This window comes from Phasianus colchicus, chromosome 6 (genome assembly GCF_987193195.1).
Source record: "Phasianus colchicus chromosome 6, bPhaCol1.hap1.1, whole genome shotgun sequence".
In the NCBI taxonomy this organism is placed as follows: domain Eukaryota; kingdom Metazoa; phylum Chordata; class Aves; order Galliformes; family Phasianidae; genus Phasianus; species Phasianus colchicus.
This window is the reverse complement of record NC_143441.1, coordinates 9881582-9906507: the sequence shown is the minus strand read 5'-3', so window position 1 is coordinate 9906507 and position 24926 is coordinate 9881582. Positions and strand designations below refer to the sequence as shown.

Below are 24926 nucleotides of genomic sequence, written 5' to 3'. Positions count from 1 at the left end.
CTATTTCCAAATGCTGATTAGAAACACTTATAAGACTGGAGTAACACGAAAGTCTAAAAAAACAATCGCCAACCCTAAGGATACCACAAGAGATGGAACAAGTGGCAGGAACACAGTCATGACATGGTGACTTGCATCTAAATTAACACTTAAATAGCTTGCTATGAAAGAAAGAAGAATCCTCGTACGGAGTACTTATTCAGAAATTCAACCAAGATCATCTGCACGTGCCATTAAGAGCCAAGCCTGGAATGCTAAAAAGACTCACGTGACTAGGCTCTACATCTTCTCATTTGCCATTTCTGCCTTAGGGTCATAACTCAAATACAAACAGCTTATTTGATGCACGTGTGACAGATCTATTCCAAACTCCAAGTCTAAAAGGCAATTAAGGTAGTGTTCTAAAGCAAGTAATTTCTGAACTCGCGCATACATCATATTTAACTGTATTCCAAATACAAACCTTTTATAAACTTTAAGCTTCAAAACCAATGTATTTTTCTGTTGTTTTCCCCAACACAAAGGCCTGGCCATCTTTGACTACATGCTGGAAATCAAATAAATGACCCTCAGAGTTTCAACCAAATAATCTTTATGACTTTTGTTCAGATGGCAAACTTTTCTTATTTCTGCACGTTTTTATAGGACGATTAAAAGTGAAAAATGCAGAAGGTTATCACACATGAGAGGAAAAGTCTGAATTATGTATGTTAAACTGTCTTCCTCGTGTAAAAGGACAGAATTATTCTGCAGGTTATATGAGACAATCAGACCTGAGAAGTTGAAGTTAGAAGGAGCAGCGAGAAGAGATTTTTGTCCTCTATTTATCTCCCAGAATGAGCAACTCCTTGATACTGAGTAATGCTACCCTGCACGCTCAGTGGTGTTCTGAACCTTTCCTAGGACTCTTACACATACAGCAGGATAAACTACAGAAGCAAAGCCACCTACTAAAACACTACAATGATGCTTGTACAGTATAAAACCAGGCAGTTTTGTTCACAACACAGCTAATAAAGCCTGATACCTAAAAAAAAGCTGAGCACACACTGCAGCCTTTTCATCAGCACAGGCATTAATTACATCTTTCTCCTCTATCCAGCTGCCAACATTCATTACAGGGGTAGAACCTTAATATCATTAAGGCATCTGCCTCACTGTTAAACAGGAATAAAATTGGCCTACGGATGCAAAAAGTCAATAAGATAGGGTTGGGGAGGCAGGCAGTGAAAAAGCATGAAAGAAAAAGCCTCAGTTCCACAAGAAACCAGGCAGTACAGAAAAGAAAGAGATGCTTATCTGCGTAACAGCTTTAACAAATGAAGCCCCTCTTATATTACCTCTCCCAAAGGGTATTCTAGTTTATATTAGGAGTCCAGCAGCTAAAAGGACAGTCAAAAGGGCTTGTCATTGAAGCCAAAAGACTACTCTTCACACACATCTCTTTGCCCAGAGAAGTTGTGCATGCCCCCTCCCTGGAAGCATTCAAGGCCAGGCTGGATGGGGCTTTGAGCAGCCTGGTGTAGAGGGAGGTGTCCCTGCCTACAGCAGGGGGTTGGAACCAGATGATGTTAAAGGTCTCTTCCAACCCAAACCATTCTATCATTCTGTGAAGTAAATGCTGGCATGTAACTGGATCTGCCCAGTGTGATGTAAGTTATATAGTCAAAGGGAGCAGTAGGGTCTGGTTAAGCAATACTTAAAAAGCCTCCCTTGCACATGAATTCAGCAAGGTAAACGTGAGCTTCAACCTCAATAAACTGAAAGTCTGTGGCGTTGAAATTCAGGAGGTGCAAGGTGAAGTTCAAGGTACCTGAGGTACACTTTTGAAAGCCCCAGTCTTTCCCTGCAGGATGCTCAAATGACTTAATGCAAGAAAGAGGATCGTAACAAATTTCCAAGGAAAGGGGTGAAAAGGCTGCGACACTGATCTTCTCATTTACTTACAGGAGGATGGAAGTCACTCATACAGGAGACAAATTTTTCTAAGAGGCAGGTCAGGATCTACATGGCAAGCTTTCACCTTTCCAACCCAAGCAACATCATTTTCCTCAACAAAACACAGATAAAGAGAAGGGATGGAGCAAAGAGGGTGAATGTGTGTGTGCTCCCATGTATCTATTTCCCTCTGCACACTCAGGGAGGGAATGCAATTCATAGGTGTGTAAAATATGCACACAAATAAGGCAATGAAAAAAAAACCTCCACAAAAACAAACAAAAAGAAACCTCTGGGGAAGAAGATGAAAGAGTAGGAACCACAAATGACAGAACTGATCCCCATCACTCAAGTCACAGCTGAAGACGCAGCTATTACGGTTATGTGCAATGCAGCAATGAGAATCTGTGGAGATGAGAACTCCTGCTGTGTGAATGAATATCTAAGACTGGACTCCATTTTCTATTTCAAGTGGCTGTGTTTCACCCGTTGCCTTTAAATACATAAGAACTGAACAAAGACACACAACGCATCTGTCACCAAGACTAATTCTGTCGAAGAACACGGCCTTGAATTATAAGTCCCAAAATACACAGATACCTATTCAGATTTTCCAAAGGCCCGTACAAATTAATCTGCACAGCAAATAGTGAATTTATGAGTATTTCAGTCAATTTTTAGGGTAATAGACTCCTCCTGGCACGTAATCTCACAAAAAGTCAGGTGAGGAAAACTTTTTAGCAGACTGGTTTGGATCTAGATTTTGCTATTACATGCTGACAGTCAGTAGTCTTCTCCTCTTCAACCACTACATGTTTTTTTCCACTGCATTTGTGAGTATGACATTTTGCTCTGCTGGTTTGTGAACTGTATCTGCTGTAATCATAAAATACACTGTGGCAATAGTGAAATCATTTGCTCCAAAGAAACTCCCTGTATATTGAAAGAACACTTTTACAGCATCTTTCATTAGTGACCATATAGTCCTCTCCACTGTTTTATCCTTGCAGGCAACAAATTTACAGCTAATATTCATAGAAGAGTATTTGTTGTTTCTCTGAGCCACAGTTTGATATTCGCACAGCTCCACAGCTGCAATTGCTCTGTATTTCAGGAAGGGAATCTGAAATCCTGTAAGGCTCTGTGTGCCTTCCCTTGAGGTGCTGCTTCGTTTACTGCTCAAGGGCTGGAGCAGGTGGAGCTGCAAGTTAACAGCAATACACACCTTGCCAAGTCACCACAGTAAGATAATGCTGTGAGGTTTAAAATAAGCTGGAAGGAAATCTAGGATATGCTTGAGAAACGGGATAAAAAAAATCACTGCTATATGTATAAGCCCTGATGTGTGTTTTTGCTCCCTAGAAGTGGATATCCAGATGAATGCAATGCCAAGTAAGTGAGAGCACTATGCCTTTGAAGTAAATGCCAAATTAATTCATTATCCTAAGAAGTGGCTTTTTCCTAGGCATCTATCAACACAAATCACAGCTGTGCCTCGTATTTAACACTTCATATGCCTATCAGTATTCTACACGCTGCTGGTGCTGTCAAAAAACCATGTTACTACACGTGCAAACGCTCTTCTTGCAGCTGGGGACCCATGGAAGCACACAGCCCTTTCATCTGCAAACAGATATCGATCCAGCAACATCAGCAGAGCTGAAGGGAGGATTAGGTGGTAGGAGTGCACCAGAAACAGGGATAGAAAGAAAGGAAAAAAGAATCTTAAACATCCCTCTAAAAACAGTCTTTGGGAGTGAGGGGGGCACCACCTCAGCATTCAAGCATTAAGAGGCTCATGAATTGTTATCAGAAAATTACTTGTTGCATCTTGCAATCATACTTGTTGTATGATGAATATTTCAGAGTCAGGTTATTCTAACTAAAGCTGCATTCTTCTATCCACTATCTCACTAGTATCTCTACAGGCACTTCTTTCCCCTTCAGCTATTCATTTCTATAAAATTTTGAGTAATCCTATCAAAACTTACCTTTTCAGTGTTCTTGTCCTCTTTTTTCTGAAGCAGGAGCAAGACAGTGCTATGTATTAACTGATGATAACCATTAAACCCCTTAAAATTGTTGTCCAAGTCTTGCCTTTGCCACTTCACTCAAAAGGCCTACGATGACAGCCTGCTGCCATTAAAAACTGATGTAAAGATTCAGTGACTGCTGTACATTCAGACTGAATACTGGTGGGTAGAGGAGCTGGGCTGACTTTTCTCTCATTAAGTGGTTGTAAAATCTGAGTGAATACAGCAAGGTCAGTGATGTTCACACTGGAAAAAGCAGAAACAGCATCCACATGCACAGTACATGAGGGAATGGGCCCAACAGACAAGAATTGTAAAAGCATCCAGAACCGATGTAGCGATGTTCTAAAATCAACAGCAATTCTTAATACTGACTGACAGAGGGCTAGTTATGAAAACCTCTACATGAGGAGCGCTCACCACTTGGATACCAACAGCGTGAACACTGTGAAGGGAATCATAACAGAAGCAGGTCTTTAGGAGCTTTGGATAACTTATGCTTAGTTAAGGTAAAGTGATAGACAAGAATAAAAACCTACTTGAGTACTTTTTGTTTTAAACCAGGCTTTGCAACAAACACATGGAGACTGAATGGACTCCATATTACCCCAGTGACACAGGCACCACAGCATCACAGTACTGATGCTCCATGCAGCTGAATAAGTTCTCACTAAAAGAAAGGGTGTACAGTTCACCCCTAACAATTAAAGTTATCCTTCAACAACCTAGGACAGCACTGTGAAAAATAACATTATTGCTATTAAAAGTATTTCTTCCTGGAAGGAAAGAAATTCAGCACTGAGGAAATATTGGATCTCTGTTTTTTTTTCCCCCTCTCTTTTTTTTTCTTTTACATTTGTCAACATTTCTGATAATGGGAAAAGAGCTGCACTAGCACCCTCGTATCTCTTACTAAATACTACAAAATAAATGTTGTGAAGACCAAGCTGACAGAGAGCAGCCCCAGTTGGCACCTGATTAGATGTGGCTCACCACATACCAATGCCCTCCTTCTTGTACCAGGCTCTCCCCTAATTTGTTAGCACTTCTATGCCCCGGTGATGCTGCTTCAGGTAAGGATAGATTGTGCACTGGTACTCTGCATACACTGTGCTAGGGGTGCTAAAGTGAGGTTTCCCTTTCTGTTGTTGACACAAGCACTGTCAATCAGTGTCTGACACCAAATGGAAACGACTGACATGCCAGAGCGTAGTCAAATGAAATAAATAGTATACAGGTATTATTTTAAATTCCTTCCTCTCACTCTACAAACCTTTAAATTGTCAAGAGATTGCATTTAACCCCATTTTCTCTTGCCAAATTGGCTCTCACAGAAGGACAGACTCTGTACAACACTCAACTGATAAGCTTTGAAATCCTCCAGATGCAAGGGGAGCAGGGAGGGAGAAGCAAGTTTGAAGCTACAGAGCAGATATTCTGGGAAGCTCTGGCAACATCAGAGATCTCTACATAAAAGCTGAAATTATCTTTTCCAAGAATCAATGCTGCATGGATCCCTTTGCCTTCCTGTTCCAATAGTGGCACATGGAACACATGGAAATATATCTGGGTTTTGACACTTCTAACACCTAATTTTTCTTTCCCTTCCACCCTCCTAGCTCAGTTAGAGACTACTTTGCAGACAGGAAGGCAGTTCTCAAGTGAGATGCTTCACTGGTATTTGGGACAGGTTCAGGACCTCCAAGTCAAATCCTGGGCATTATTATATCTGTACTGATGCTTACCACTGAGCGCAGTGAATGTTAAAGCTAGCAGAGGTCCAGGGAGTAATTGGAAAAATTAATGGAAGAAAAACATGTCCTGAGTTACTGTATATTGAGGTACCTACTCAGGTAGGGTGCATCTCCCAGCCCAGAACACGAATGGAGGCATTAAACCAAATTAGTCCTACTACATTATCATTCCCAAGACACAATGCTGCTGCTAACCAGTCAGGCACTGACCACCACTGTCTGAGCCTTCTCATCCAGCCACTTTTCATCTAGTTTATAATTTTATGTGTATATACCACATCGCCCAGATCTGTCTACAAAATAACGTTTGCTTAACGTTTGTTTTAGTATTTTGAGACAGCTTCCTGTTAGATTACAAAAATGTAACTCAGCAATGTACTATTCCATCAAACATCCTAACAATCTGGTGAAACCTCATTAGAGGTTTACTACCTTTCTCTAATTCCTTCCCTGCTTTTTATTTCCCACATTTTACACAGCGATTTATTTTTATGTAAACATTGACTATCTCATTTCCTCTCAATAAATGTCATTTTGCTCTTCCTAAAGCACATTTTTCACCACCTTTCTGTGTCCTTCTAATACTAATATCAGTGTTTCTTGGTAATTATAGCAGAATTTTCTTTTTGAATGTCCTTCCCAAATCATTTCCAGAGATATCAAGAAGTCTACAGAACTGCACTGAACTGGCAGCACAAACTACTTGTGATACGCAGTTATTGTCCTGTTAAACTCCAGAGCCTAACAGCTATCTATCCCCTATATTCCCAACATCTATTAAGCATTATCCCACATATTCAGCAGTCTAAGTGTAGCTCTAAAAGCCTCTAAAATGCATTATTTCTGCATCAGTCACTGTCTCTATTTACCATTTCACAACTCAAGGTAATGCACTTCGTCACCTATCCAAAATCCTGACTTCTTTGTCCTTGTAATCGAGCAGGAGGAAAAAAAAAAAAAAAGAGTTAAAGGTACATCTAATTTAAAGGGACAAAAATGAATTTCTCATCACATTGACCAACTCCCTTCTCCTCCAAGTATTTAACTGTGTATTCACTATCAGTAGAGGAAGTGAAAGCATTAAATGAGTACATTTGTCTGCACTCCTCCTGCCAATTGTCACACATCATACTGCATCTGGCCCCATGCCTCTTTCACTGGAGACTTCCATGTTTGTCCTGGCAGGCCCTGATTAGCAGCAGAAGGACGTCTGAGGCTAGGAACCTTATTTATCTATTTTGGTTGTACCAGAGCAATAAGTACAGACAAGCATTCTTAAGACCAAGGCATTGTTCACTGTAAAAAGAAAAAATAATAATAATAATTAGTGAAAATATTATTAAAATGTACACTCTTTTCCATCATACTCGTGTGATACCTTCTTTGCAGGCTGGTGGCACCCGTGACTCATTCACCGTTATCCAAATTTATGCCTGCATCAACTTAATGATTTCCTTTAAGAACAAAAAGACTACATTCAACATTTCTTCGTCCTGGGCTCCTTCCACAGCACCATCCAGCCTGACCTTATAAAACACAACTCACAGCCCAGCTAGAGCAACACAGACGCTGCCTCTGAGGAACTCTGAGTGTTCACTGTGAGTCATCATTCCCTCCTCCTGGTGGGACTCCGGCAACACAGACCTACAAACATTTACACTAAATCGTGTTGTCACCGAGTTACTATTATTTACTTCCCTATTCATGAGAAACCGAAGGGAATTTTCCCTGAACTTTCCCAAAGAACACGCAGCAGAATAAAGAAGAACACGTAGCAGAATGAACAGCAAGGCTTGCTACGGGAGCAGGCTGCACAGAGTGCCAGAACACAACACCAAGACATCCATCCCACCTTGCATGCAGAGGTGAGCAATGCGATGCACATGGGGGCTTCCACCTGGTGAGGCTGCTGGTCCCATCTTCCTGTGCCAACTGCAGCTGCCCCAGTGGGTCAGAAGCACTGGAAAGCAGGCAACGCAACACTAGCAAACCAATGCCAAACTCCAAAAGTTATTTTTCCACTTCCTTCAACAGCCACAAAAGCCCTAAGGGTAACAAGAAGCAAGCAGAAGGGAAAGGGAAAGCCTCAAAGGAGGAAGTCCCCAGGAACTGGTCTCAGAGCAAATTGCTTGCTGGCTGTATCACTTAGCTGAGTACTTTTGATAGGGCTGCATGTGCATAGCTCCCTAAAGCTCCCTACTCTAGTTTCTCTTCATGCTGCTCTTAATGCACAGTAAACGCTGTTCTATTTAGGATATACAATCCAAATAGTTTTCTTTTTTAGTAAACTGAGGCCTATAAATAATTATTTTCTTAAGTATAGAAATGGTTGCAGCATCAGTGTGGGTTTTACTTTTTTGAAGACAAAGACATACAGGCTTCAATTTACTGTATACTTCTATTGTACTGAAGACGGTTCTTGGGCAGACAAAAGCTGTTCCCAGAGAAAGCATTTTGTATTTAACCTATGTTACCACAGCACGTTTTACAGCAATATTAACACCTTCTAGAAGCAAGAGCCTGTTTCTTATGACAAAATTGACAAATCTGGGCAGAGGGCAGGAAAATATTGACAGCACCTTCCCATTCAAACACATCTAAGGCAGTCCTTTGAAAAGTGTTAGCATATGCTATTGCTATAGTAACAGGAGTGTCTACCAAAGACCCAGTCTCCATTTAGCCCCACCACAACATTTCAGATATCTCATAATTAATATCTCCTAACTTAATCCAGAAGCTCTTTATTATAGGAACATCTCTGCAAATTTAACAGCATACTAATATTTTAACATCTAAAGGGTTACTGAGTAATGAAGTGAACAGAAATCAGTGAGCTACCACAAATAATGAGAAAAGCTAATAGTCTGGAATTTATTTAGGAATTAATGATCTTTATTTTGCAGCTTAAAGCTGCAGGCATTTAGCTTTATTCTGTATGTGTGTGAATGGGTGTGTACTCATACAGAAAAGAAACACATTGTTCAGGAACTCTTGCAAGTAAAGGCTGGGATTCTCTCCGACTCAGCGCTCTCCACACCTCACCTCCCCTTTAAAGAATGTGTCCTCCCCAAAATACAGAAGGCTGGACCCTGTGTCTTTCCCACAGGAGAAGGACAAATATTTTCAGAAAGATGATTAGATATTGAATATTTGGAAAAGACACAGTGGTTCTTCCGTGCTTTTAAAATGATGTGCTTTGACAGGCTGTGCTCTGAAAGTGACTTCTTCAGTAAAAAGGAGTTACCAGTACTATTATTCAGTTCTTCTGTGGATCTTGCCATTCAGATCTCTGACACCTTTCTTCCCTCCATAAGCAGCAGATGGAAGAGGTCTCACTTAATGGAGCTCGAGGCACACTCAGACCCAGACGTGGTTCCCTTGCTCTGCACACTCTTTCTAGCTGTCAGAAGGAGCAGAGAACTCAGCACACCAAGGGCTGAACCAGACACAGCACTTGGTTCAGTAGGTTTGCTTCAGGGAAGGTGCTCTGATTCCCTGAGTTAAATATTTTCATCTTGCTCAAGCTGTATCAGGGTGGGATTCATTGGTCTGGAGCTGGATCTGCTCAGTGGAGTAGAGTTTATAATTGGGTTGCATCAGCTGATGCTGATTACTCCAGGAATTCCACCAGCCCTGTGGAATGGTGAGGCGAATGGAGAAACAGAACAAGGAGTCAATCCTCCACATTTTGTACCTTCAGCCTGAAATGCCACGAGAACATGGTCATAAACCAAAGCTGCACCAAACCACTTTGCTCCTTGGCAAATGCAGCTCAGGTTTCCCTTTCAGGCTCAGCTGTTAGACTGGACAATCCTCTCCTAACCCCCCACTCCATAGAGCTGCACTGATGTACAGTCAGTCACCCTAATTAGCTGCTTCTCATATATGACAATGATTTGCAATGGTAAACACACCTAAAGGGATAAAGGGGTTAAAAGCAAAAATTCCTTCCCCAAAATAAACATTTATTCTCAAAAAAGAAAAGAAAAAAAAGAACAATATGAAACACTGATATTTCAACAAATAACCTGAGCACAAAAGCACTGGCATCTCCATAAATGCAGGACTGCAAAACTCACATAATTAAATGGTCACAGGGGAATGTCTCCATAACTGAAATATCTGTTGATTTATAACAAATAAGGAAGTGCATTTAAATTAAACTCCAAGTGCAGGAAGCTCTACCAATGGGAACCATAGTAATAATTCTTATTAATTTAATTAGTAGAATTCCAGTGCTGACAAAATAGGTATTTACTTTTAATAACTGGATCATTCAGCTCAGTTTTATATATTTAGTTGCAAGTATGTGAAAAGGCTAAGGAGTGACCAGCTTGATTCTTGCAGGGTAAGGCAAAAGCAAGCTGAGATCTCCTCCAAAACTGTCCTGAAATCATGCAAGCACTTAGCCATTGGTTCCATGCTGGATGTATACATGACTGCTATCTCAACACTCCTTTATAGTGTCAGCACAGAATAAATACTATTCCCTCCAGCCCTACAAACACTAAATTTTCTTCCCTTCCCTTTCTCCTCCATGTGTCAAAGCAATTCTTGGTTTTGTGTTTGTTTATTTTTACAGTGCCACACTTTCAAAGCACCTTATTTATTTATTTTCTGGCTGTGGCACAATCATGCTAGAAAAGGTTTTAGCCCAAGTAAACTCAGAAAAGGTGACAGAGTGTCAAATTGAGGCCAGATGAACCAAAAGTCAAGTAGCTATCCCTCAGGCTGGGGCTACAGAAGGATGCATTCAAGTGTCAGTTGTTGGCAGACCAGCAGCCACTTACGTTCTGCCAAGAGTAAGAAAACCACAGGCAAATAGCAGATAGCAAGATGATGGTTTTCTGTGCCTGTGGGGCTATACAATATTTTACTCAATTCTGCACTTCACTCTTAGACATTTTTCAAAAGATCACTGTAGGACAAGGGTGCAGAATGCAGCTACTACTGCAATACACATAAATCAAACACACAAAAAGAAAGGATTTTAGTACTTGCAGCACAATGGAAAAATCCACTAAAAAGCTTGACTCTCAATCAGTTATTTTTACTGAGAAAAGCAACTGCACAAATAAAACGAAAAACTAACAATATTCAATATTTTTGAGCTATAAGATACAAACTGGAATGTGCAGAAACTTTGAATCATGGACTTTCCCCTTGAGCAAAAAAAAAAAAGGAAAAGCTTTCAATATGACCAGTGTACAGAATTCCTCCATGTAACTACAAAAGCAGAGAAAACAAAAGCTCAGACAATGATTGAAAGTTTATATATCAAAGCTTTACTTATAAAATCAGAGCAGCCCTGAGAAGCACTGCTGATTTAAGTGCTATTTGAAACCAGCAACCAATTAAAACTTAGCAATCCTCTTTTATTATAAGAGTAAAACACGCAAGCAGTGATGGAGAAGGTTGCTACACCTGAGATTTTTCTCCTTCCTTGAATCACTGAACTTTAACAGATTCCCATGATTTTAGTTCAGTTCATTCTCTGAGCAGTGCCACCAACAATCCGAAGCCAAGTACTTAGAGCACTTCAAATATACACTTAAGCATCCCAGCCCACTTAAAAAGCTGAATCCATCTCCAGCCTTCCTGAAATACCAGCTCAGACCTTAGGATACGTATTTTGGCATGAGAAGTGTTTATCAAATTATCAGCTCCAGCACCTAAACTTCTGTAAAGGAAGTTCTCCGCCAATCTTTCTGCAATCCCAGCTCCCATATTTCTGCAGTTTTCAGAACTTCCCAACTTCTTTCTGTCTCCCATTACATTGCTATTGGAGAAGGCATCTCCTGAACCTCAGAACTCCACAGTGGGCACAGAAAGCTTTCAATAATAAACTATTCATGGACCTCAGCCTTGTTTATCTGCTGAGTGAGATCAAGGAAGCCAGACGTCCGCTGGAAAGGTTTTCTAGGAATTCAAATGGAGTGCCCTCATGATTCAGCATCACTAAACACAGAAAGGAAATGAAATAGCTTTCTGGTATGTCCTACGCATACAGGAATAGGTACAGTTATATAACAAAACAAAACAAAGCTCAGTTGTAAAGGCACTAGCATGCTTAACAACAGAACACTGTGCAATGCCAGGACTCAGAATGCACTGTATAATGCTCAAGGGAGAAGGATGTACGTTTGATACCTAACCTTTATCAGTGAATCTTGATATCACCAGTTCTGGTGTAGCATATAAATGGGCAAACCAAGAGATACTAAACTGACTGGAGAAATATCCACTAGGAATTCTAACTCTAATCAACTGAGAAGTGAGCCTTAATTTCCACAAGATGTGAAATTGAGTCTTTACAGTCACACAAACCAAAGCTCACAGAGATTGAAACAACTGACACTGAACTCTGTTTTACTTGATGCTGTGTAACGTAAGCAGTGGAATGAAACGTGGTTTTGTCAAGCCCTATTAGGACACAGTTATTTTACAGTTGCTGCTACATCTGTCTTGCACGTAGACATAACCCATGGTTACTTGGGCAATACGATCACACAATGGAAATTAAGCACTGCCTAGAAACTTGAATCAGGAAAGGCAGTTGACTGATTTGTCCACGTTGAGCACCAAGATGCTGCATGCCCTTCCCAACCGCACCCAAGTCAGCTAGCTGAGGACAAAGCCAGATCCCTGAGTTAGAGACTAAACACCATGAACTACGGAACACTGCAGAGAAAAAGTAAGCGTGTGCAGAACACATCACTTCCAGCAAGGATGCTGCTTTTCACAGTTAAGAGATATTGAGGAAATAATTACAGTGGCTCGAGCAATGAGGGAACATCAGTTCTTCAGCTAGAGCTGCGTGGTGAAAAATTAAAGCAACAGATTGGTGATCTCCTCTATGCATGCCACGAATGCTAAGAAAAGAGAAACTTCCAACGCCAGTGGGCAATGCATCCACTTTGGCTTTGCCTCTATCACACGACACCGTGCCACTGTTACCGTCAAAGGGGACCTTGCAAGGCCCAGCCTTAGAAAACCTGTATGCTTGATGACACTAAATGCCTCACAAGCTGAATACAACTCCAGGGAGGATGCGGCAGATGCAGACAGATTGTAGGGCAGCTGAGTGCCTCGGGGCAGCCTGCTGTAAGCAAATGGCACGCAAGCTCTGCTGCCTCAGGTTAAGGACACTTCAAAAGTAAAGAAAGGGATGGCCATTCCTCTCACCATTACCATTCCTGCACGGGTTTGAAGGCTCACAGGGGACCGATTGTCATCAGGTAGAAAATAAATAGACTAAGCTCAAATAACACTCAATAATTACAGTGATGCTGTAAAAGCAAGCTGCAGTTTCAGAGATTTATTGGCTACGCAGCACCCAGCTAAGCTCCAGGGCACAAGCAAGCAAAGCAAAGCAACAAAAAACCCAGTATCTCATTATAAGGGTTGGTTATCCACAGCGCCTGTTCAGCATCAGTTTTTCCAAACTTCTTTCTAAATCTTTCAATCCTTTCAATCACTTAAGTCTAAAGTGAAAAGCTCAGCAAATAAAGTACAAATGTTAAATTCTTATTACATTGATACATCCTTAGTATTAAAATAACATGCTCTCATTCAAATCCTCCTTACGTGCTCATCACATGGTCTGTGTGTCAATATACTTACAGGTATATTGTATGCACAAACATCAAACTGGACCTTTTATTCACTGTACAGAATTTGAGCTGGATGATTAAGACCAGATTTTTGGCTCCTCAGATACGGGATGTAGAACAACAGATGCTTTGAAGGAAGTGATTTTAACTCATGGCTCAGCTCTGAGCCATTTTTTTATTCCTTCCCTCTCTGCATAGCTCAAATTTGTAAGATCGAAAAGCACAGTTTTGTTACCCAGCACTGTTAAGCAGTTAAAATATCAGCTCCCATTAAAATCAGTTAAATTCGACACGCTATACTTCATCCAGAATATCTGCATTCTTTTTCATCTTAAATGAAAACATACTAAAATATCCAGGTGAAAGAAAATAATGCACTGAAATGAACTTAATTTTCTTTAAGCTCTACTGTGCACAGCTGGGAAGTTTCTTGAAGTTCATTTCAAGAGTCTTCAATGATTTCAACTTCTTCAAAATCCTTGATACTAAAATATTTATTTATACGAGAGCAAAAATCCCCAGATTTATTATTTAATCAGAAGAACATAAAGGGAAGTTTGTAGAAGATCAAAGAAATACAGATGCAGTAAGGAAAGCAGTAAGCTACGTAAATTGGATAAACACTTTAAAATATGCATTACACGCCTGTATATTTGTGTGTATCCAATTATAACATCCAAAAACCCAACTGAACCCCTGAGAGCATGTAAGTATTTCATCTAAATCTTACGATATGTTCAATAGAGCAGAAATGACTCTGATTTTGACTTCCTGGTTTATGCTATTAAAAAAAAAAAAACAAAATTCAATACAAATAGAAAAAAAAGAAAGCTAAATGTAATTAGGGGCATGATCCTCCTACATAAGATTGATGAGGCTTTGCCCTTCAGTAAATAAAGGACATAATTCAAGCCATTTAGCATAAGCCACAAAACTTCACTGTGAAATCCAGTGACCAACTGTGAGTGATGTTAGCCCATGATTCACCTACCTGATAACTCAGAGATGGCAAACATGAGATAATCTGCTACTTAGAAGAAATGAAAGGAGATGAGATTAATTAGCATGACAGGTATTTCTAAGATGCCTCCAGCATCCCAGCACTAGTTATCCTCACATGTACTAGTTTGACATGCCACTGAACATCCATCTTTCACAGAAATTACCTAACACAGAAGCTCAAGTTATGTTAAGTTCCCTTCATGTCAGGTTAGAAATAACCCTCTAACATAGAGGATCTCTTTCTCTAGGTTGGACAGGCATTTATGCTACAACACATCATCTAGGATTCCACATTTTACTCGGGATGCTCTTATCAGAGCTTCAATATTTCTGCTTGATTAACAGCTGCCAAGTAGTTTCTGTTACTTTCTCTCCTTATCCTGCCTGTTTGCAGGTCAGCACCTAACCACATGTGTGTGCATACAGGAATGTGTGTGCAAGTGTATGTGTAATATATATATACACAAACTATATCTATATACACTATCTTATATATCTCTTATAAGGTCGGACATGTGGAAAACTTCATCAGTATCACAAGAATTTTTCTGAAAGATCAGAGAACAGCATGGCTTCCCAAGGACCAAAGCATACAACCTCCTACTGTCCCTGCACTCCCCAAAGCAAGTGTGATGAAGGCTCTAGCCATTATGGCTATTCCATGCCATTATGACTCTTTGCTATTGCTCCTTTTCCCTCCATTTCCACTTCCTGTTTTCCTTCCTAATGCAGCAATTCACTCCACAATGCTCAATGGCAATGGCTATGCAATGGTCCTCGTGTGGGGCTCTGTGCTGACACATCCAGAAAGGCCGTCATGGCAACTGATGCAATCCTTATTGCTTGGTGCTCACAGCAGATGTGTGCCCACTAAAATCCACCTCATCTTACATTAGGCCAAACTAGGCAGCAATGAATCCCATTTCACTTCATATTTTCAGCTGTTGCTAATAGAAAAGCAACCATGAAGGTCTCGTTACAGCACTGCCCTCTGCAAATAAATTTCACCTTTGCAAAACACACATTAACTCAATTATTGCTCAAAATGTACTGCCTCTGTAATATTTACACCCAGATGAATTTCAAGTCATTAAGCAGCAGAAAAACAGATTATTTTTTTTCCCAAACAGAACTGAATTCTCCAAATTAAGAGCTTTTTATTTTCTTTTTTTTTTTTTCAGATTTCCAATTATTTTTTCCAGCAAAATTTTCAACCAGAGTTAATTAAAAATCATCTCCTCCCTTAAGGCCTTCCACCACTCCTCTGTGTATCAGTGCCTTGTTTTTTATTGACTGCAGAGCACCTGATATTGTTAATTGCCAAGAGACCAAAAAATTTACCATCATATTGCAACAGTGTCAGATCTCCTAGCAAAGCAATTTACTGCACATAATGAATAAATTGATCTCTGTACTTCTGTGATAAAACATATTTTTTCCATGCCAGCCCCATGCATTCTTCTAAAGAGGGTGACATACAGACCCTTACTGCACACTGTGCTCTTGGTGCTGTAATTCAGCAATGCTACCAATTTCTCTATTCTTTGGGGTACCTAAGTGGCCCTCAGAATGAAGATCTTTGCATTTGTTGAACTGCAGGGACTTGTTTTTCCTTATGTTTGGTGAACTGTTTAAACAACAGCTAGCAATTTATCTCAACAGCTTCTCTGTCAAGCCTTCACTTAAAAACTCAATCTCAGAATTAAATCTCACCCACCCTATTATTTTGAAACGCACATAATCCAAACCTGCTATCAGCACTACAATAGTTTCTCATGGCAGCATCCTGTGCTATAACAGATTTTGAAGATTATATATCTATATATCTATCTATCTATCTATCTATCTATATATCCATTTTTGCTCACTCTGATGACTATTCTTCGTACTGCTTCCTCTTCTAACAGCTGTGAAATAATGGACTTTGGCTTTGGAAAGTAAATTCCAAAACAACCAGGAAGGATTATGGTCCAAGTAACACTTGAGACAGATGTCTAACCAGAAAGGCAGGAGTGACTGGAACACAGAAGGCTTATTTCTAGCTTCTCTGCCTGCAGAAATATCTTCATTCCACAAAGAGTGAACACTGCTATTGGAACTCCTGAAAGTCCACAATGGAATTGTTCCATAAAGGAGCTGTAATGTGGGATTTCATTGCTTGCTTGTTTGGTTTAAAATTCTGTTACATGTGAAACTCAATATTATTTGAAAAATTAATTCCTCAGTCTAACTTTGCAAAAAATAATTGGTATATTTAGTGTCAATTTGATGATGTCTTGATTGGTATCAAAAATAACTGCAAGATCATTTGATTCTATGAATTTGTAATTTCACTGTGTCCTCTTGTCTGCTTTCTACATTAAACTCTTCTCTTCATGTTTCTTTTAACACGAAAGCTTCTAACAAAAGCTCTCAATTATCCATGTACTGCTTTTCTGATCAGAAGCAATGGGTGTTTTTGGCAAGAAGGTACATCCAATTTGCACAACAGAATTATCACTGATGTTACCTTCCACCTTGTGTTCTCCAAAACTTGTGCATGAGTTGAGTTTTTGCCTAGGCATCTTCCTACCCAACTATTTTCCATGAGTTTTCAAACTCAGTACAGCAGACCAGTGTAAGTTCTTCTACTCAAGAGGCACTGCCCAACATAAGATCAAAGATGGAGAGAGAACCATCCCCAATCCACAGAAATAAATGTCAGAAATAAATGTTTCACCTACACACTTGCAGGCACTTCTGGTTTTACCTAATCTAAATCCTTCTGTTTCTTCTAAACACCTTGTCATCCATTTCCAAATCACTGATAAATAAGCTAAAGAAGTCCTTTCATATGAAGCCCCACACGCCTCTTGCCAAAGCTGAAAACTCATTATTTGTTTCTATTTGACAATTTCAGCTGCAGTTTGTAATCTACAGAAACTTTTCATTTCTAGCCTCCTGATAGCATCATGACCTTTTCTTGATCTTTTCTTATGGGATTTTTTTTCTAACGCTTTTAGAAATCAAAGTAATCCTATGGAGTTCAGCATAGCAAGTAATAAAACGAGTCAAGACTAGAAACTTCCTCCAGCTCCTGGAGTTCATAAGTTAAGCCTCCTGTGTGTGTTTTTAAAAATATTTTAATAAACACAATTGGCTTTGTTAAACTCAAAATACAAGTCAGCAGTTCATTAATAATACAACTATTTAGAGTCCAAGAGCTCTTTGTTCATAAAACGGAGATGAGCATCATACCTACAAGAGAAAAGTGCTCTAAGAAACATACGAAATAGATATCTTCCAATTTGATTTGTTGCTAGAGATAATGCCATTACAGATTTGAAAACATGCTATAATTTTAATGTAAATTGTTCCCAACCCTTATTATTTCTCATTTTACTAATTAATGGCTAATATAACAAAACAACTTTTTAGTACATCCTCAACAGTGTTGAAATACTCTTCCCAAATAACAATAACACATGAAGCACTGTGCCTTGCAGCACATCAGAACACAAACGCCATACATTACTTGCAGTCAAACTTCACTGCACATCAAAATGTTTTGCTGAAAATGATTACAAGATTATCTGCTGAACCGTGAGCATCCTCATCACATGCCCAAGTAACTTTTGTTCAAGTTACTTGGACGTGTCCAAGAAAACCATCTCTCTCAAAGCTGAAGACAAATGTTTCCTGTGCTCATGTGAACTTCCACAGAAGAAAACAGTTCTTGTCATCAGAACTATTCTAAAACCTGAAACTTTGGAAGCTTCATTTTGTGCCTCTGTGTAGTCCTAAATAAATAGTTTTGTACTTGTAAAAAAAAGTCCTATTTGTCATCCTGCCATGGAGCCTGTGAACTTCTACCAAGCAAAGCCAGCTATGAACATTTGGGCAAAATAGCAGGAAAAGAATGCTTCAACTGTCTCAGGGAGTGGCTGAAATTACCTTCCAAATGCGGGACTATGACAGGAAGCACGTAAGCTGGGCCCCAAATCTTCAAGAGATACACACAGGGTAAGAAGAATTTTACATCTTTGCAAAGTCTTGTTGATATCAGTGAAAGGCTCCAGATGGATCCAAAAAAACTTCAGGAGAGGCTCAGCTTGAGGCACAAAGACTTGTACTAAAATGCAACACTGCTTAATGTATGCTGTTTTCATTAACATTTACAATGTCCTTAAGGCTGCTATGTGTGTTTGCTGTGTTTTCTGTTCCTAAAATCAAGAACACAAACATGGTTTCTTTTTTAGAATAAAGGATGTTTAAGAATATAGAATCAAAACAATTAACACTAATTGGTGGAATAAGCTCCTTTTAAATGTTAAGAAGAGAGGACAATTTTCTCTTCCACTACAGCAGAGACATTAGGACCATAGCCTTCGAAGCAAAATGGCTCAAGCACAAGTTAGTTTTTCTATTAGTTGTGAAGAACATTCAAGGAACAAGGATGCAGGAAAGTGGTGTTTCAAAAGAGCAGGAATTTGGAAAATAACATTGTTTGTTTGCACAGTAACTGAATCATATGTTAATTATCAAGGTAACACAGGATGGGAAGAGCTCTTCCAACCAATATAAGCCAGAATAGTTACATTAACTTCATTTTGTTCTACTTTTCTCCCTTCCCCATTTTTACAAAATCAGTAGTTAATCTATTAAATGTATTCTCTCATGTTGCTCAACAGCTTTGTTTCCTTGAGCTTTCAGCAAGGGAACTCACTGGGAGACTTTTAAATCCCATGAGTGGTACAGCAGCTTGATGGCCCTAGTTCACACGCTTCTTGGCTCCCTCATTGCTCTACTATATTTTCATAGAGTGCCTTAGCTCTCCAAAATCACGTCAATTCCTCTCCAGGATTCCTGGTGTGACAGTGGCTAGCTACTTTCTTTATTAACTTTGCCATTCATTCAGTATAGAAACCAGACTTCCTAGTCAGCAGCTTCCCACTTACTGCATCCCTTTTTAGACACTGGCATCGCATAGCAAATTCATCCATTCTCCTGGTACCAGGAACAATTTAGAAGGCAGCTTTCATATCACAATTCAACAAGTTCCTTTTTCAGTTTCTCTGGAACCTGTGAGCAATTGCCATCCGGTCCCAGAGACTGACCTCTGTTCCTTTAGTAGCTTGGTATCCTTCAGTCTAGAACTTACTTGTGACACTTCCAGCTAAGGCACATTCTCATGGAGTGAGAGACCAACGTGGAAACTCTCCTAAACTCTCCCAAAGAAGAAAGAATGCAAAAGATTTATTTTGTAGTCATTAACAGACTGTCCTCCTGGATTGTTCCTTTTCCATCTTCCTCTTCAGACAGCAGACCAAAAGACTCTCCAGAAAGCTCGCTCCTGATCTCTGGATTTCACTTACTCTTATTAACTATTCTCTCCCACCATTAAGATGCTCTTTAGATCTCCTAATACACAAGAAAATTCTCTCACTCATACTATAGAACTGCAAAACAAGTGATCAAAATGTCATGACCGGGCCATTCTACAATGAAACTCCACATTCATTTTGAATTAGAATCACAGAATCATGAAGGGTGAAAAAGACCCCTAAGATCATTTAGTCCAGCTATCAACCCATACCCATCATGCCTCAAATTCATGCCCCTCAGTGCCACATTTACACATTACTTGCTTTAGTGAAGATTCTTCTTCATCGCCTCCAAGGGCAGTGACTCCAGTACCTCCCTGGGCAGCCTGTGCACTGCCTCAATGCTTTTCCAGATAACTGTTTCCTAATATCCAATCTGAGATAGGTTGGATGTTCGGACAATTCTAGGAATAGGCTACTTCCTCTACCTTCCTGCACATTTTGATGACTCAAGAAATCATTAGTAGTGATAGTATCATTATTGTTATCTGAATTGGTGTGAGACTTGGGTAGTCTAAATCTCCAAAATATCATTTCTGGTTTTTTGTTGTTGTTGTTGCTGTTTTTTAAGTCAGGCAAATACTAACAAATTGGTTAGGTACTAATCAAGTTTTCTAAAGTCTCCTCCATTAAGCAGCCAGATTTGTTTTTCCCATAATCGTAAGAACTACTGAGCCGGCATCCAAATGCTTTACTCAGATTTTCAAAATCAAAGGTGACATGGCTGCAGGAAATTCTTTTAAGAAAATAATCACATTCTAATAAAATGACAAAAGTATTTCAAAAATAGGCATTCTAGTATCACTGACTTACTCAGGAGCTGTCAAATGACTGGAATAAAATATGACCATGTATTTGTGGAACATCCTGAAGTCTTCCAGAACTGATGATAAGATGAATAATAGCAATAATGAACAATGCACTGCTATTTTTCCATTACTGAGTAATTCACTTTAGAAGTCATTAGGCAATTTCAGATTGTTTAAAATGAGATGCTGAGCTGCTGCTGCTGTTTTGCAAGCTTCTGATTCCTGACTTCAGCCTGTAGAAACGCAATTCTGCAAAAGCAGATGCCTCTGGTTTCCAAGAATAGTTTTACTGAGTATACAATTAACTAGGCAAGAACCCAGAGGTTCTGCAAATGATGCACTGCTGTTTATTATTTCACCTGTAAACCTGATAATTTCACCAATAAACCTCATTTGCTGAGGTCCTGCAGAACACCAAGAAAACAGAGACTGTAAGCAATGCCTTGCTTGAGCTCTTGATTGCATACTGTAATGTTCTGCTACATTACCCACTGCAGAAAATTAAATTATATGCTTGCTCTATGAATTTTCTCACCTGCCAACATTGGAAAAAAAGGCTGTTATATGAAAGAAGTTCATTTATACCAAAGGTTATCATTAAGCACAAACTGGCAAAAGATATTGCAATTACTGTTTTACTGGCTCTCACTAGCAAAAGAAAATAGCAAGAATATACATGCACAGCATAAGCAGCTGCTCACCAAACAGGGATGGAGCTGGGGGAACATGCAAGTAAGTTCTATGTGAAAACTCTCAGAGCATCCTCCATAACAGGATTATCCCCTTGTGACATAACTGACCTGAAATTCTTATGTGATAACTAAGTGAATCAAATTAGAAATGTAGAAGTCTGAATTACAAAGATCTGTGTAAGCTCACAATAAGTAGGCAGAGAAACTGAGAAATCACGTGTCAAATCAGGATAGAACTGCTTCAGTTGGTAAGTGGAAAATTATGAGTGCAAGTATCACAAGGTCTGGGCAGACAGAGCTGCATGCAAGAGGTTGCAGGAGTTTACACAAGCAGTTTACTCGTACCTTCTTTCTAAACAGACAGACTGTTAGGAATTATATCTCAGGGATGCTTGGGCATGACATTCAATCACTGCACACAAAACCTGCTTCTCAACCACATTTTTGAGTTTGTCATTTTTCAAAGAGGAGGTTTTTGAGTGCGTAATAAACAGCTCCACCTACTGCCCCAGAAACAAGAAAAACATTTCCTAAGTCTTCCTTTCCAGGCTGTAGGAACTATAAGAGTCTTCTCATAATCCACTTCTCATCGTGCCTTTTGGAATTAAGGGCTACATCTACACAACTTTACTATCAAAGCAAAAAAAAAAAAAAAAAAAGAAAAATGTACCAGCCCTGTAATCCTATAATATCTCACTTTGAAGTTCTTCAGATCTCCTCCGGGCAGCCAAAGGTCCATCCCAACCAGAAAAAGCATAAGGAGCCAACTGAGAATCAAACCCTCCTGCCCCACTCCTGACACAGCACCTAAAAGGGAAAGCAGAGACGCTCCCAGCAGGTCTTGCCTTCTTGATGTCTTGCAAGAACAGCAGTGTCTCACAGCCACTGGCTTTCTCCCAGAGAGAAAAAAAACCTAGCTGAAAAAAAAACGAAAGCACTAGCCAGACCAAATCAAAGCTTGACACAATTTGTTGGGAATTCTGAATGTGTAAGCTCCTCAAGTGCAATAGCAAGCACATCTAGAAACACAAAGAGACAGCCAGCTTGAGCTGACAGCTTCTGTATGAGGTGAGGAGCAACACTGCACCAAACCCCATAGGATCAAAGGATTCATCAGTTCCCACACTCTCTCAGTAGCTTAGCTGCATTGGTCAGACTTTTACTCACACCAAACTCTGAGTGAAGCTCTCCCTCTAACTTATTTAAAAACAGGGAGGTTGGACCAGATGGTCTCCAGAGGTCCCTTCCAACCTCAACCCTTTTGTGTGGATGTGAAATGGAAAAAAAGGTAAGACTATACCCTTTATTTTCAAGTATCTGAGAAGTATTAGAATACTACAGTGATGTGGCATTCAGGAAAACGCAACTGAGAATCTCTGAGACTGTGCTCCAAAGTCTGATTTGTATCTTACAAGATTCCTCTGAATATCTCCAAGTAGGGAAAAACAACTGTTTATAAATAACTGTGCTTTTAAAACAGATTCTTACTTTAAGTAACCAGTAGCTTAATATATACAGAATTAAACAAGATGCTACTTACATGGTCTGTAGGGCAGACAGGTACTTTATGGTCCAAAATCCACAGTTACAGTCTACTTGTAACTGCTACTTTAACAGCAGACTTCAGCAGGTTTGAAAAAAGCTTATGAATAAAAGAAGAGCACAGTGTGCCTGGCTGACTATTTGGGAACCCTCGTGACACTCCTCTGTTGCAGTGTCCTGGCAGCAATTACCACCAGCACCCCTGGATAGGATTGATTTGTAACTACCACCAATTCTTTGAGATCACTGTGACTCTTAAGATGGAAAAAATGCCTGTTAAGCAGAAAATAAAAATACGTGGACAGTTTTTTAGTTTGGTTTTCTTCAGCTATCTAAATGACATAAAATGAGGATGATTCAAATAAATTACACTGAATTTAACTTTGCTGAGAGTCGCTTTTGCTCATGTGACAGCCAACTGCCAGGAACTGATAACAATACACCTACATTAGTAGGAACAGTTGTGCTGGGAATTTGAGAACCCAGGTTTGTTTGCTTGCACTGGGCTACCCTGAAGTAATGATGCTAAAGGAGAGGTGTGCAGAGCAGCAGTCACTGTAGCAGCACACAGTTCCTCCTTCAAACAGCCCTGCTACCTTCCCCAGAGCCTCAGGTTAGATCAATCCCACTACTTTACCCTGACTTTCAAGTGCTTCTGTAAATGCCATCTGCTGAATTTCAAGCCATCCAATCCAAAGCTTCCAGCCCACACTGCAAACCTGCAAGGATCCTTAGCAATACTCCTGTCTCGCTCTGCCTAGACTGTTTTTTAGCTCCTACACTGAGGATCTGTCACTGTATCAAGTAGGTGGCACTACAAGCTTTGGCTGCGTAGCGATGGAGCACACGCTCAGTAAATATTCTAAGATACGTAGGAGGATGTGTGAACTAACACAACATGACCCACCTATTTCAGAGAAAAGCAGCAACGCCTTCACTTCTGCAAGAGAAAGCAGCCAGATCGGTAGGTGAGGCGACCGGCTTTCAAAAACAGAAGGTTGCAAGATTAAGACTCACTTTTCATAAATGAAGACTCGCCCAATAAATATAATAACTTCTATAAGAAGGAATTTACATTAAATGTCCGGTAGCATAACCTCTTGTTTCTTAATTACTAGGACAGCCCCGAGGAATGTGTTCATTTCAAAGATGATCCAATTTTCCCCATTCCTCGGCAGTGAAAAGCATGGCTGGCTGAAGGTTGGCTTCATCTCAAGGCCTTGCAAGCTCATCCCAACTCAGGTGATGTTTTGCCATGACAGCACATCCTTTAGCCATCATTATTTACCCTCTGCAAAGAGCAACGGGACGAAAAAGCACTGAGCTTATTGCAAGAAAAACAATTTAACAGTTCAGCTCTCAGGAAAGCAGAACAGAACCTGGACATTTGCATCTGGCCTGAGACTTTTACATGTCACTGCATGTGGGATTAAGTTCCTTTAATATGTGCTGTGAATCTATAAACTATAGCATCCGCTACAGCAGGGTGAGCCAATGAAAAGACAGACAGAAAACACAGAAGAGCATTGAGCATCCCATCAGTTTCAAGCAAGAGTTTACTAAGCTCTCTTATAGCCCTTTTAACCCTATGATAAATGCAATCCCAGGCAAAGTTTTAGCATCTCTGTTACGAAAGCATTTGCTGCAATGAAAAATTGTGCTAGTAGTCACATCTCTTGGTGTGCATACATTGTTTTCCAATGGATAAACTAGGTAAATCCTGTATTTCTTCACAGGGATAAAGGACAAAATGTCATTAAATCCGGGAAAGCAGAAATTGTCTAAAAGTCAGTGAAATAGACCAATTCACAACATATCATTAAAAATTGTATTAGTTCCCCTATTTGCTGTAGTGTTTTCTTTTGCTCAGTGCAATAGAGCAACTCAGTAAAGGTGTCTTCACGCTGATTTCAAGTTAGTTTTCTATGAGAAATTTTCATATAATTCTATCACAAAGAATACACTATCATAGTCTGAAACAGATTTAGTATTCACATTTACAATACGGTTTTACTCTCATACAATGTAATGTGATTAACAGCATACTTCTAACATTCTCAGAAAAAAAAAAAAAGGCAAAAAAATGTGGGAGAAAGAACACAAAACACTGAGAGCAATGTGTGTAGAAGTTTGGGCCACTGTTGGCATCTTTATTACGAAGACACAGTGAACCCTTGTCC

General features: G+C 39.8%; 1 protein-coding gene across 6 annotated transcripts in view; it reads right to left on the bottom strand.

The window, feature by feature from the left end:
• Positions 1-24926, bottom strand: part of MYRIP (myosin VIIA and Rab interacting protein) — a 202347-nt gene that overhangs the window by 106486 nt on the left and 70935 nt on the right. The window lies entirely within an intron of this gene.